The sequence below is a fragment of the Scyliorhinus torazame genome, chromosome 17, assembly GCF_047496885.1.
Source record: "Scyliorhinus torazame isolate Kashiwa2021f chromosome 17, sScyTor2.1, whole genome shotgun sequence".
Classification (NCBI taxonomy): Eukaryota; Metazoa; Chordata; class Chondrichthyes; order Carcharhiniformes; family Scyliorhinidae; genus Scyliorhinus; species Scyliorhinus torazame.
In genome coordinates this window covers 57,519,136-57,531,266 of record NC_092723.1, presented here as the reverse complement: position 1 = coordinate 57,531,266, position 12,131 = coordinate 57,519,136, and the positions used below count along the sequence as shown (strand labels likewise).

General features: G+C 47.1%; 1 long non-coding RNA gene across 1 annotated transcript in view; it reads left to right on the top strand.

Moving 5' to 3' along the window:
* The first annotated feature begins 1,798 nt into the window (after positions 1 to 1,798).
* LOC140393883 (uncharacterized) overlaps positions 1,799 to 12,131 on the top strand; it is a 294,363-nt gene continuing 284,030 nt past the window's right edge. The window contains exon 1 of the long non-coding RNA XR_011935762.1: positions 1,799 to 1,826. This is a non-coding gene — a long non-coding RNA (uncharacterized lncRNA). The remainder of the gene's footprint in view (positions 1,827 to 12,131) is intronic.

Sequence of the window (12,131 nt, the reverse complement as noted above, 5' to 3'; positions counted from 1 at the left end):
TTTTCCCTGATCTGTATCTCCCTTTCTCTTTCTTTCTGTTCTGCTCGGGTTATTCTTTCGTTTCTTCATTCTTCTCGCTCCTTTTCTTTTTCTTCTCTCTCTTTCTCTTTCCGCTCTATCTCTTTCTCTTTCTTTTCCCGCTCTCTCTCTCGTTCTTTTTCCTCTCTTTCATATTCAAGCTGCTTTGATTCTTTCTCATGTCCCATTTGTTTAAGTTGTAACTGAATTTTTGCCATTTCCAATGAGTCAAACTGTATCTCAGGGAACTTTAAATGCTTAGCCACCGCCATAATTACCTCATCTTTTCGCATTTTGTCAGGTAATGTTAACTGCAATGCTTTTGCCAAATCTAACAGTCTGCTTTTAGTCTCTGTCCATAAGGTACTGCGTGTGACCTGTCTCCACCCCCAAAAACTTCTGAGCCTCTGAAATAGCCATTGTCCACAACACACTCCCCACTTAAACTAAAATACCACACCTGAAAAGCAACCACAATATGTTCACCCCTCACTGTCTTTAAGTTCGCTAAGCCAATCCAATAGATTGACTTTTATCCCCCTCGAGCCCCCAATTTGTTATGGGCCAGGGGTTGGAGAACCCCAAAGTATATCATGGAATTTACCTGACCCACAACTTTTAATAGATTGTGGTATGGGGAGCACACAACCCACTCTACAGGTGTGGTACAGCAGAAATGGAAAAATATTTTTTTCAAGCAAAACAATGTTTATTCTATGTCCTCAAGTTAACCTTTTTAAAACATACAGTGAACATCTTAGCAACCATTAATTCAAATACAACCCCCAAAGAATACAACGCTAAGTAAATCTTTAAGCTTTCCTTTTAATATCCATAAGACTTAAAACAAAACCTTTAACAGAAGCACATCAGGTTAAAGTCATTACTGAAAACATTTATAATTCTGAATTCACCAAATGATCAAGAGATAGTCTTTTGATGGCAGAGAGAACAGCAGTACACCTGTTTGGTCTGGCTTCAGCTCCAACACTGAAAGCGAAACTGCAGCAAACAGCCTACAACAAAAGTAAAAAGCTGACAGACAGCCCAGCTCCACCCACTGTCTGACATCACTGCAGTAGTAAACACCCATTTCTTAAAGGTACTCTCACATGACACCTGGCTCCGGTGCAAAGTTTTCACCTGAGCCATCTTCCACATAGTTGGAGGGACCCGCCAGTAGCAATGGCTGCCCCCTTCATCCAGATTCAGATGGGTTCATCCCTCCAATCACCAAGGTTTGCCTGCCAGGCCCTGGCTCGTCAATAACTCTGTACTGATCACAGAGTCATTAAAATGCAAAGCTCCTCCATAGCTGTCCATTGAAGCTTCTACATGTGTTAGGACACCTTTGTTTTTGAGAGAACAGGACACAGGAAGATACTTCAAAGGAATCCCAGCATGACAAACCTCTTAACGCAGTGGAGCAACGCCTCAATTGAAATTAACAAAACAAACCTTTTTGCTTTGGCTGTAACAAAGAAAGGCTGGGAACTCCCAGGAAGAATTCTGAGAGACATCATCAGAGAGGGTCCTGGGCCAAGGCAGGGCAAAGAGGTAGGTATTCAGAAATTCCCTGCTGTGCTGTCAAAAGAGTTCATGCAATCTGCGAGTTGCATAACTACTGAACTAACGAGTCACAAAGAAAAATTTCTGTTGCTCTCTCAAAAACCTGCTGAGCTGCCTAGGCAACCTACAAAGGCAGCTGCCGACTATTAGACTACAGAAGCCATTGCAGCTGCTGAACAAAACTCCCCACTGCAGACAACCAACACTTCAACCACAAACTATGGGCCTGCTTCGATATCGTAAGAGACTGGTCGGAATTACGTCTTTATAAGTATCTTTTATCTTTATCTGCATTTAATCTTTGTTTGTATGTAGTTATTAACTTTATTGCTTTTTCTTGAATAGTAAAGCAGTAGTTTTGTAAAAACAGACCTCTATCTTGTTTAAGACTAAAGCTTTGCTGCTGGTTATTCCTAAATTGGATCACTTGTGTATTAAAAGGGGATTACAAAAACATGCATCTACGTACACACACACAAATTCTTAGTTCATGCGCCACTTTGAGGAATCGCCTCTTATGTGGTCATGCCAAACTTTCTTGATCACAAGTCCATTGGATTTTGGTCCTCAAGTGACATCCTAGAGGACTTGTGGAAAAAAGACTGTGGATCCTGCTGATGGTTCTCTGAGCAGACTGTCAAAAGCCATTTTACAGAATATCTTATTTCAAACAAGCAGCAAGGCATTGGCATGTGATGAAGCGATCCCTCCCTGTCAAATCCCTCGTGCACTATTGGAGTCCCAGTATTACTGAATGCTGTCCTCAAGGTGGCTGCTTGTGGAAGAAATCATCCACCACTTCATTCTGAACGAAGGTCTGGAAATGATGGGTTTTGCTGAGGTACCTCGCAAACAACTCCAAAATATTGTGTTATGGGTTTTTCAGATGTCACAGTGAGACTTGTATGTTTAAAGATGAACCGTTTATTGTTAGCCTTTCACTATTTACAGATCCATGAATACTGTCATACATGGTGCGGCTCACCATGCAGGGAGCAGCTTCCAGCTATCAATAACTGCCACTAACATTCTAGAATGTTGTTTCTGAGTCTAATACCATGTGACTTTATGCTTCATACCAGGGTCAAACAACTTGACATCACAATGGCATGAAAATACACTCAACAATATACAAGATCCCCCTTTCTTTTCTAAAGAAAAACATCCTCTCTTCCAATGGAGTATAACTAATTCTAATACAATCTTTACTTGCTATCTTTTCTCGTGCTCGAAAGTCTCTGAATTTAGATGGTCTTGAGGCTTGATAGTTCTTCCAAATCTTGGTCCACTCTGTTTAGATGAATGGTAGTATTACTCAGTATTTCTGGTGCGTTGTGTTTCTGGTACTTGGCTACCTCTATCTCTGATTCATGCTTTGCACTTTATAGAGTTGTGTTTCTCTTCAGTAACAATTTGTTTGCATTTTTTGGACACCGTGGCTTGGTCCTGTTCCCTCTGATGTTACTGAGCACTCCGTTTGTTCCGAGAGTGGATTCAAATTTTCTACTTCTGGGGTGTCTTCCATGTTCTTGCTGGATGTACGTAATTTGCAAATGGACCATTCATTTCCACTTGTTTCACAATTTCAGCAAAACATTTGTCTGCTGTTTTATTTTCAAATTGTTTTGCAAGTTGATGAATCTGTTCATTCAGCTCAGTGGTTCTGATTATGTCTGAGACATCCAGTGCTTTTTCCTTTTGCGAGGCCCTTGTGCTTCAGTGTCTTTTGTAGAATGTAGTCCTTGTCCTTCATACTGTGGTTCACTGTTGGCCAGGTCTATCTCTGACAGAATTTCAGTTCTGTCATTGTGCTATTCATGGCTTTGTTATCTGCTCGCAACTTGGTAAATTCTATGGTTCATTCTTTCCGTGCCTTCTCTTTGCCATGCAACTGTTTCATCAGCACCTCAGAGTTTTTCTTGTAGCTTTTGGCTTCCACCTGGAATACAGAGCATTGCTGAGTCTTCTCTGCCAACTGGTTGTTCAGTGATGTTGAATTCAATTTGCTTCTCTTCCTAATTTTCCAGATGAACAAAGTTTAAAACTTGTGATCCCAATTTGCATCAATTTAAATGTCATTATCAGGTGTTTGCAACTGAAAGTCCCCCCACATTAAATTTTCCAATAATGTCGGCGTGAAGGCATGCCAACATGAAACACAGCAGGTCCCCCACGATGTGCATTTGGTGAGCAGAAGCCTCTGGAGGTGAGTACAGCCCCCAGGGGAGAGGGTCATGGCCAGACTGGCGGCAGTGCCAGCGGGCAGTGCCGGGGGGGCTTTGGAAGTTTGGGCGTGGCATGGAGGGGTTCCGTGGTGGTGGTGGGAGGCAGCATTCTGTGAGGGATGTACTGGGGGAAGGGGTTCCTTTGGGGGAGTTCTGTGGAGGGGAGGTTTTGTGGGGGTAGTTCTGCAGGGGGTGGGGGGGGGGGCTTAATCAGAGCCCACCCCACTGGCATCATGTTGAGAGACCTGCCCCTTTAATTTTTCTTGCCAAAGTCTCTAACAATACGGTGGGAAAAGCTGGCAGCGCAGCCAACGGTCTACCTACTACTTTCCCCACCCAAAATGAAGCTTTGCCAAAAAAAAAGGCAAAATCTTGCCCTGCATTCTTTCGCAAGACTTTGAATGAGGCTGAGTTAAGACACTTAGAACACAAAGCGGTGCGTAAAACTACAAAATTGCAAGACCCTCCAGTAGGTGCTTCTGTTCTATGTGAGTATCTTCCACTTTGAGAGCTTTGGAGGGCTGATGGTCCGATCAGGGCTGATCAGCGACGGCACTTCTTTCTTAAACTCTGCAGGTCTCTTTTTAAAAAAAACTCTGCAGGTTCTCCTTACACTTTTGTCACCGTCAGACAATTCTTTCATGTTTTGTTTAACTTGCAGCTGTCTTCCAGCTTTACTGTGGGACTGCCACCTATTCTATAATGTAAGTTTCCTTGTGTATTTCTTTTACTCGTCATCTCGTGAACAATCCAGTATACGTCATGCTGCACCACCTAGGGTCTTGCAACTTTGTCATTGCGCTCACCGTCTTGTGATTTAAATGTTTTAACTCACTGCCACTCAGAAGTCCTGCAATTCTTGTAGTTGTGCCTACCTGTCTTTGTGATCTGACCAGGTTACTTCTTTTTCACTCCGCATCACCGTTGGCTGGTTTAGCACAGGGCTAAATAGCTGGCTTTTAAAGCAGACCAATGCAGGCCAGCAGCGCGGGTTCAATTCCCGTACCAGCCTCCCCGAACAGGCGCTGGAATGTGGTGACTAGGGGCTTTTCACAGTAACTTCATTTGAAGCCGACTTGTGAGAATAAGCGATTTTTATTTTCACTCGGAGGGGGAGGGAGGCTGCGGGCGGTGGGGGTGGTATCTTGAGATGGACTTCCGCTCACTCTGGTGGATTCCTTAACTTCTCAGTCTGTACTGAGCTTGTCTCTCTTGTTTTTGGCTTCAGCTCTGTTTAGTTTTTAATATCTCAGGATTCTGTTCTGGGTTCATCATTTAAAATGCCATCTTTTATATCAGCCACCATGTTGTGGTCTACCTCCGCCACCATGATGTGTTATGGGTTCTTTAGATATCTCAATGAAGAGATGTTGGGACTTGCATGTTTAAACATGAACCGTTTATTATTAGCCTTTAGCTTGTCAGGAAAAATAGTGATTGCATGAAAAAAATCAGGGAAATCCAACTGAAATCAGATGCTTACCGAAGGCAAGCTGGTAACAATGGGGAATAGAACATAAAGGGGTTGAATAAGGTGTGAACTTTGCAATTACATTTTACAAACCAGGCACATGAAATAAAGGTAATTAATTATTTCTTCTGAAGGGGTTCTTTCAGAAGGGGAAAAACATACACCAGAAGCATTCAACCTATGTAAGGGTAGCTGTTCCAGAACAGGGATAGTTGCTTTAACTCTCAGCCAGCCATGTCTGTCTTGAAAAAACAGCTGTTTTGTTCTACCTCAGAGGCAACATCAAAGAGATATATATGCGCCTGGTTTGGTAATAGTTACTGGATTTTGTTCATAGCTTTCAAAAACCGATAAGAAGTTATGGAAGTTTGGGGAGAAGTAGCTCTGAACATAACGAACCAAAAGGATAGGATAACATGTATAACCATTCTTTTAGTTAAATGTACTTCTAGTTGTCCTTATTGTTGTTTATTTTATTGTTCAATAAACATTTATTTTGTTTAAAATCATCACAAAACGTCATGGACATCATTTTATGGTTTTCAAATCTTCCCTCACGTCACATAGAACTGCAAAATACAGTTGAGGGGAGTTGTTTCAACCTTCCCTTCTGGGACTTGGAATAACCTGGCGTTTACCATCAGTCACGTTCTTAAGAGATTGTTTACCTGATCGACTGGAACTCGACCCACAGGCAGCTGAAGCCAAAGGAATTTTTTCACACTAGCTCCGCTGTTTCGAGACCTAGCTCGGCGCCTCCTCCTCGCCCACCGTCACCGAGGAACAGAAACTGAGTCTCCTCCACGCCCGGGTGAGCCACAGAATCTCCGTGCAGATCGAGGAAGCGACCATATACGCAGACGCCGTTGCGATCCTGAAAAAGCAGTACGTGTGGCCGGTGAACGAAGTGTTCGCGCGGCATCTCCTCACCACTCGTCGTCAACGCCCTGGGGAATCGCTGGAGGTACGCGATCTGAAGGTTATCGCTCTAAACTGCAACTAGAAGGACATCACGGTCTCGCAGCATATGGAACTCGCCATCCGGGACACCTATGTGGCTGGTGTCAGGTCCAACTATGTCAGACAGCGCTTGCTCGAAAAGGGCGCCCTCGACCTAGAAGAGACGGTAAAACTATCCACCTCCTTAGAAGTAGCATTTCAGAGCCTCAATGCTTCCCCCTCCGACCACGCGATCCCCTTGTGGACACCCGACCAGCCTCGTGCTGCCAGTGGGGGCAGCCATCTTTAACCAGACCCGGCACGTGCGACTCATGGGGGCCGCTATCTTGGCCGCCATCTTCAACGCCACCCGACATGTGTGACCGATGGGGGCCGCCATCTTGGCCACCATCTTCAACGCTGCCCGACACGTGCGACCGACGGGGGCCGCCATCTTGGGACCGCCCCACCACCTCCGACCACGCTGGCTACCCGCAGCTCGGCGCTGTCACCCTCGACCAGTCACAGCCCAGGCACCTCAGGAACTCGATGATGACCGTCCGGGTCAATGGGCATAAAATGCCCTGCCTGTTTGACTCTGGGAGCACGGCGAGCTTCATACATCCAGGCACGGTAAGGCGCTGTTCTCTCCAAATATCCCCCGCATTCCAAACAATCTCCCTCGCTTCCGGATCGCATTCAGTGCAGATCCGGGGTACTGTGCAGCGAACCTCGCGATACAGGGCGCCGAGTACGGCAATTTTAAACTATATGTCCTCCCAGACCTCTGCTCTCCTCTCCTGTTAGGACTGGACTTCCAGTGTAACCTCAGGAGCCTAACCCTGAAGTTCGGCGGGCCCCTACCCCCTCTCACCGTATGTAGCCTCGCGACCCTTAAGGTCGCCCCTCCCCCACTCTTCGCGAACCTCACCGCCGACTGGAAACTCATCACCACCAGGAGCAGGCGGTACAGTGCCCAGGACAGGACTTTTATCAAATCAGAGGTCCAGCGGCTCTTCAAGGAGGGGGTCATCGAGGCCAGTAATAGCCCCTGGAGAGCCCAAGTGGTGGTCGTCAGGACCGGGGAAAAGAACCAGATGGTTGTAGACTAGAGCCAACCCATAAACCGTTACACGCAACTCGATGCGTACCCCCTTCCCCGGATAGCGGACATGGTTAATCAGATTGCACACTACCGGGTGTTCTCCACAGTGGATCTGAAGTCCGCATACCACCAGCTTCCGATCCGCCCGGAAGATCGCCACTACACAGCCTTTGAGGTAGATGGCCGCTTCTTCCATTTCCTCCGAGTCCCCGTCGGCGTCACCAACGGGGTCTTGGTCTTCCAAAGAACGGTGGACCGAATGGTGGACCAGTACGGGCTGCGGGCCACATTTCTGTACTTGGACAACGTCACCATCTGCAGCCATGAGCAGCAGGATCATGACGCCAACCTTCAGAAGTTTCTCCAAACCGCCCAAGCCCTCAATCTAACCTATAACAAGGAGAAATGCGTTTTCCGCACAACCCGACTGGCCATCCTCGGCTATGTCGTGGAAAACGGAGTCCTAGGGCCCGACCCCGACCGCATGCGCCCCCTCCTGCAACTCCCCCCTCCCCCACTGCCCCAAGGCCCTGAAAAGATGCCTCGGGTTCTTTTCATATTATGCCCAGTGGGTCCCCAACTATGCGGACAAAGCCCGCCCACTTATCAAAGCCATCATCTTCCCCCTGATGACATAGGCCCGCCTGGCCTTCAGCCGCATCAAGGCAGATATTACCAAAGCTGCGATGCACGCGGTGGACGAGTCCATCGACTTCCAGGTGGAGAGCGACGCGTCGGATGTCTGCCCGGCCGCTACCCTTAACCGGGCAGACAGGCCCGTAGCATTTTTTTCCCTTACCCTCAACGCCTCCGAGATTCGACACTCCTCAGTCGAAAAAGAAGCTCAAGCCATTGTGGAAGCTGTGCGGCATTGGAGGCACTACCTAGCTGGTAGGAGGTTCACCCTTGTCACCGACCAACGGTCGGTAGCCTTTATTTTCAACAATACACAGCGGGCAAGATGAAGAATGATAAAATCGTGAGGTGGAGGATCGAACCCTCCACCTATAATTACGATATTGTGTATCATCCCGGGAAGCTCAACGAGCCCCCAGATGCCCTGTCCTGCGGCACATGCGCCAGCGCGCAAGATGACCGACTCCGGGCTATCCACAATGACCTCTGTCACCCGGCTTCTCCACTTCATCAAGGCCCGCAGCCTGCCCCACTCCACCGAGGAGGTCAGGGCCATGACCAGGGACTGCCAAGTCTGCGCGGGGTGCAAGCCGCACTTCTATCGGCCAGACAAGGCCCACCTGGTGAAGGCATCCCAGCCCTTTGAGCGCCTCAGCATCGATTTCAAAGGGCCCCTCCCCTCCACTGACCTCAATGCGTATTTTCTTAATGTCGTTGACGAGTATTCCCGTTTACCCTTTGCCATACCATGCCCTAACATGACCTCGTCCAGTGTCATTAAGGCCCTGCATAGTATCTTCACCCTGTTCGGTTTCCCCACTTACGTCCACAGTGACCAGGGCTACTCGTTTATGAGCGATGAGCTGCGTCAGTACCTGCTCGGTAAGGGCATTGCCCCAAGCAGTACAACCAGCAACAACCCCCGGGGAAACGGACAGGTGGAGAGGGAGAACACGACGGTATGGAAGGCCGTCCTTCTGGCCCTACAGTCTAAGAGTCTCCCAGTTTCCCGCTGGCAGGAGGTCCTCCCCAATGTGCTCCACTCCATTAGGTCACTCCTCTGCACAGCCACGAACGAGACCCCTCATGACCACCTATTTGTTTTCCCCAGGAAATCCACCTCCAGGATCTCGCTTCCATCCTCGTTGACAACACCGGGGCCTGTCCTCCTCCAGGAGCCATAAGTCCGACCTACTGGTCGAGAGGGTCCAGCTCCTTCACACCAACCCCCAGGATGCCTACATGGCACACCACGACGGCCGACAAGATACAGTCTCCCTCAAGGATCTGGCACCCTCCAGTTCCCCTGTGACCATCACCTACCCCCCCCCACCCTACACCGAACACCGCCCCCGCCCCTACATGGCCTACACCCCCCATCACCCCATCGCCAACCTACAGTGATGAAGCTCCAGAAGAGACGCTCCCGGAGTCAACGAGCCCAACACCCATGTCCACAACGACGAGTTCAACACCGTGTCCGCAGCTAAACCAGAGCTCAGGCAATCGCAGCGAACGATTAAGGCGCCGGACAGACTTGATCAGTGAGCCCACTTCACCCTCGCTGGACTTCAATTTTTAACAGGGGGTGAATGTGGTGAATGTATTACTGCTACCATTCACCATTGTAATTGCATTACATTGTATTGTATTATGTTGATGCCCTTGTGGGCTCCGCCTGTGGCCCCGCCCCCTCGGGTGAGGTATGTAGAGCTGCAGCCTGTAGGCGGCACTCACTACAGTGCAGTAGCAGGCAGGCACAGTTCTAGCTGATTAAAACCACTGTTCCCTTCAACTCTCGGTCTCGTGTGAATTGATGGTCGCATCACTTTGGTCTGCCCAAATGTTATTGGTCTTCCAGTGAAAAGAGCTGTCCATGACTAAGTGTTGTAGTCTGCCACATTCCAAGGTCTAGGACTACGTGCTGAGGGATGCCCGGAAGCATGCGGTAATCATGGCAAAGGCTCAATGGGGAAGGCCACACAATCTTAGGAACCTGTGTAAAACCCCTCAGGCTGATTTCACCAGAGAGTATTTCATATGAAATGTAAATGTATCAAACTTGTAAGCGTAGGTAGGCACATCAGCGACACATGTATCATATTGACAGAAAGGGAACTGTATTGCACTTTATGTAATGCCAAATTTGAACTGTTAGATAACGTACATTTACGAATTTTATTTTTAAATGACTTATGGGTATTTATATGTGATCTACATTAAGTTCAGGTTTCATAAACAGAAAGCAAACAATTTCAGTGTACTGACTGCTCATAAATTTGCAATTTTGTTCATTTACATTGTTATTGATTCTTGTCTGTATCGCTTTGTGTGGGGAACAACTCAAATGGGGATTTTCAAGCTTTACCTGAAATTTTACTGGAGTGGATATCTGGAGGTAAGTAGGTGGAAAGGAAGCTACAAATTCCTCAATCCTTTAAGGAGAGCGCAGGTGTATTTCAACCCTCCAGCAGGGCAGCTGAAGGGGAAGAGAAGAGAAATGAAGTACCAGGGAGAAATTAAATGACCTAAAGGCTCAGAATGCGTAACAGAAGGAGCCCAGCCCATGTTCAATGTTTAGTGAAGCAGAAGTGGTGGCTGCATGGAGGGTTACCCTAAGCAGTGCATTGTGCCTGCTAGCAAGTGGTGACCAGTCTCAACACCCTCCTGTCCCTGACCACTGACCAAATCAGAAAACCCTACCCTATGGGGTATGGCTGCCTCCCGGTAAAAAGTGTTGAGGTGACAGTTTCCCTCACTGATGTACCACAATGTCTGTAGCTTGACCTCCAGTTCAATGTATCTGAATCAAAACCCCTCAAGACGCAGAAACCTACTGCAGATGTGTTTGCCCTGGATCACCCCGGTGTATATTATAAATATAACTTGTAAGTGTAGTGAGATCCAGCAGAATGCCATGCATCATATTGGTAGAAAATGAGCTGAGCATACTTTATGTAATGTCAATTCTGAACAACTGAGCACACTTTATGTAATGTCAATTCTGAACTGTTCCATAGCATAGATTAACAAATTTTATGAGTCAAGTGTTGTAAAAAATCCTTGTTCAGCTGGATCCTTGGCACAAAGAAGGCTGAGGAGTGACTTAATTGATGTGCATAAAATTATGAGGGGAAGAGATAGGGTGGACAAGATAGAATTCTTTCACTTGGAGGAGAATTCTAGAATCGGGGGACATAGATTCAAGATAAGGGGCAGAAGTTGTAGAGGGGACATGAGGAATTTTATTTTACGTGGGAGTCTGGAATTCACTGCCTGAGTTGGTAGTGGCGGCAGAGACCCTAAACTCTTTTAAAAGGTACCTGGATCTGCATCTTAAGTGCTCTACGCTAGAGGGCTATGAGTCGGCTGCAGGAAGATGGGATTAGAAAGGTCACCTGGGTGTCCACGGGCTGGCATGGACAAGGTGGGCTGAATGACATCCTTCTGTGTTGTTGCTTTTCTAAGATTCTATGTCTTGGAACAGGTGGAGAGGTTAAAGGCACTCTTCAAAGAAACAGACCAGAAAAGGCTAACAGCTCATACATGTTCCCATTAGATGACCCAAAATCACATGGCACCAAACTTTGTCTGTCAAATTGTTCTATTGTTTGCTCTTTGTCCAACCCACCCCACACTGATATATGTGTCTTTTATTACCTCTTGTGTATTTATGTTTCAACAAGGTATAAACTTAATATGCAGCTTAGAGTTGAAAGCCTTCCTACGAACTCTTCCCAAGACATCACACCTTTAGTCACTGTCACACTCGGTCACAGAAACATTGAAACTAGGAGCAGGAGTAGACCATTCAGCCCTTCGAACCTGCTCCATCATTCAATATGATCATGGCTGATTGCCTCGTTTTCCTCATAACCCTTTATGCCATTAAAATCTAAAACATTATCTATCTTTTCTTGAACACATTCAATTACTTGGCCTCCACAGCCTTCTGTGGTAAAGAATTCCATTGGTTCACCACCCTTTGAGTGAAGGAAGCTTTCCACATCTCAGTCCTAAATAGTCTACCCCGTACCCTGAAACTGTGCCCCAGGTTCTAGATTCCGCACTCAGGGAAAATATCCCCCCCTGCATCTAGTCTGTCCAGCCCTTTCAGAATCTTACACATTTCAGTTAGATCTCCTCTCATTCTTCTAAACTCTAATGA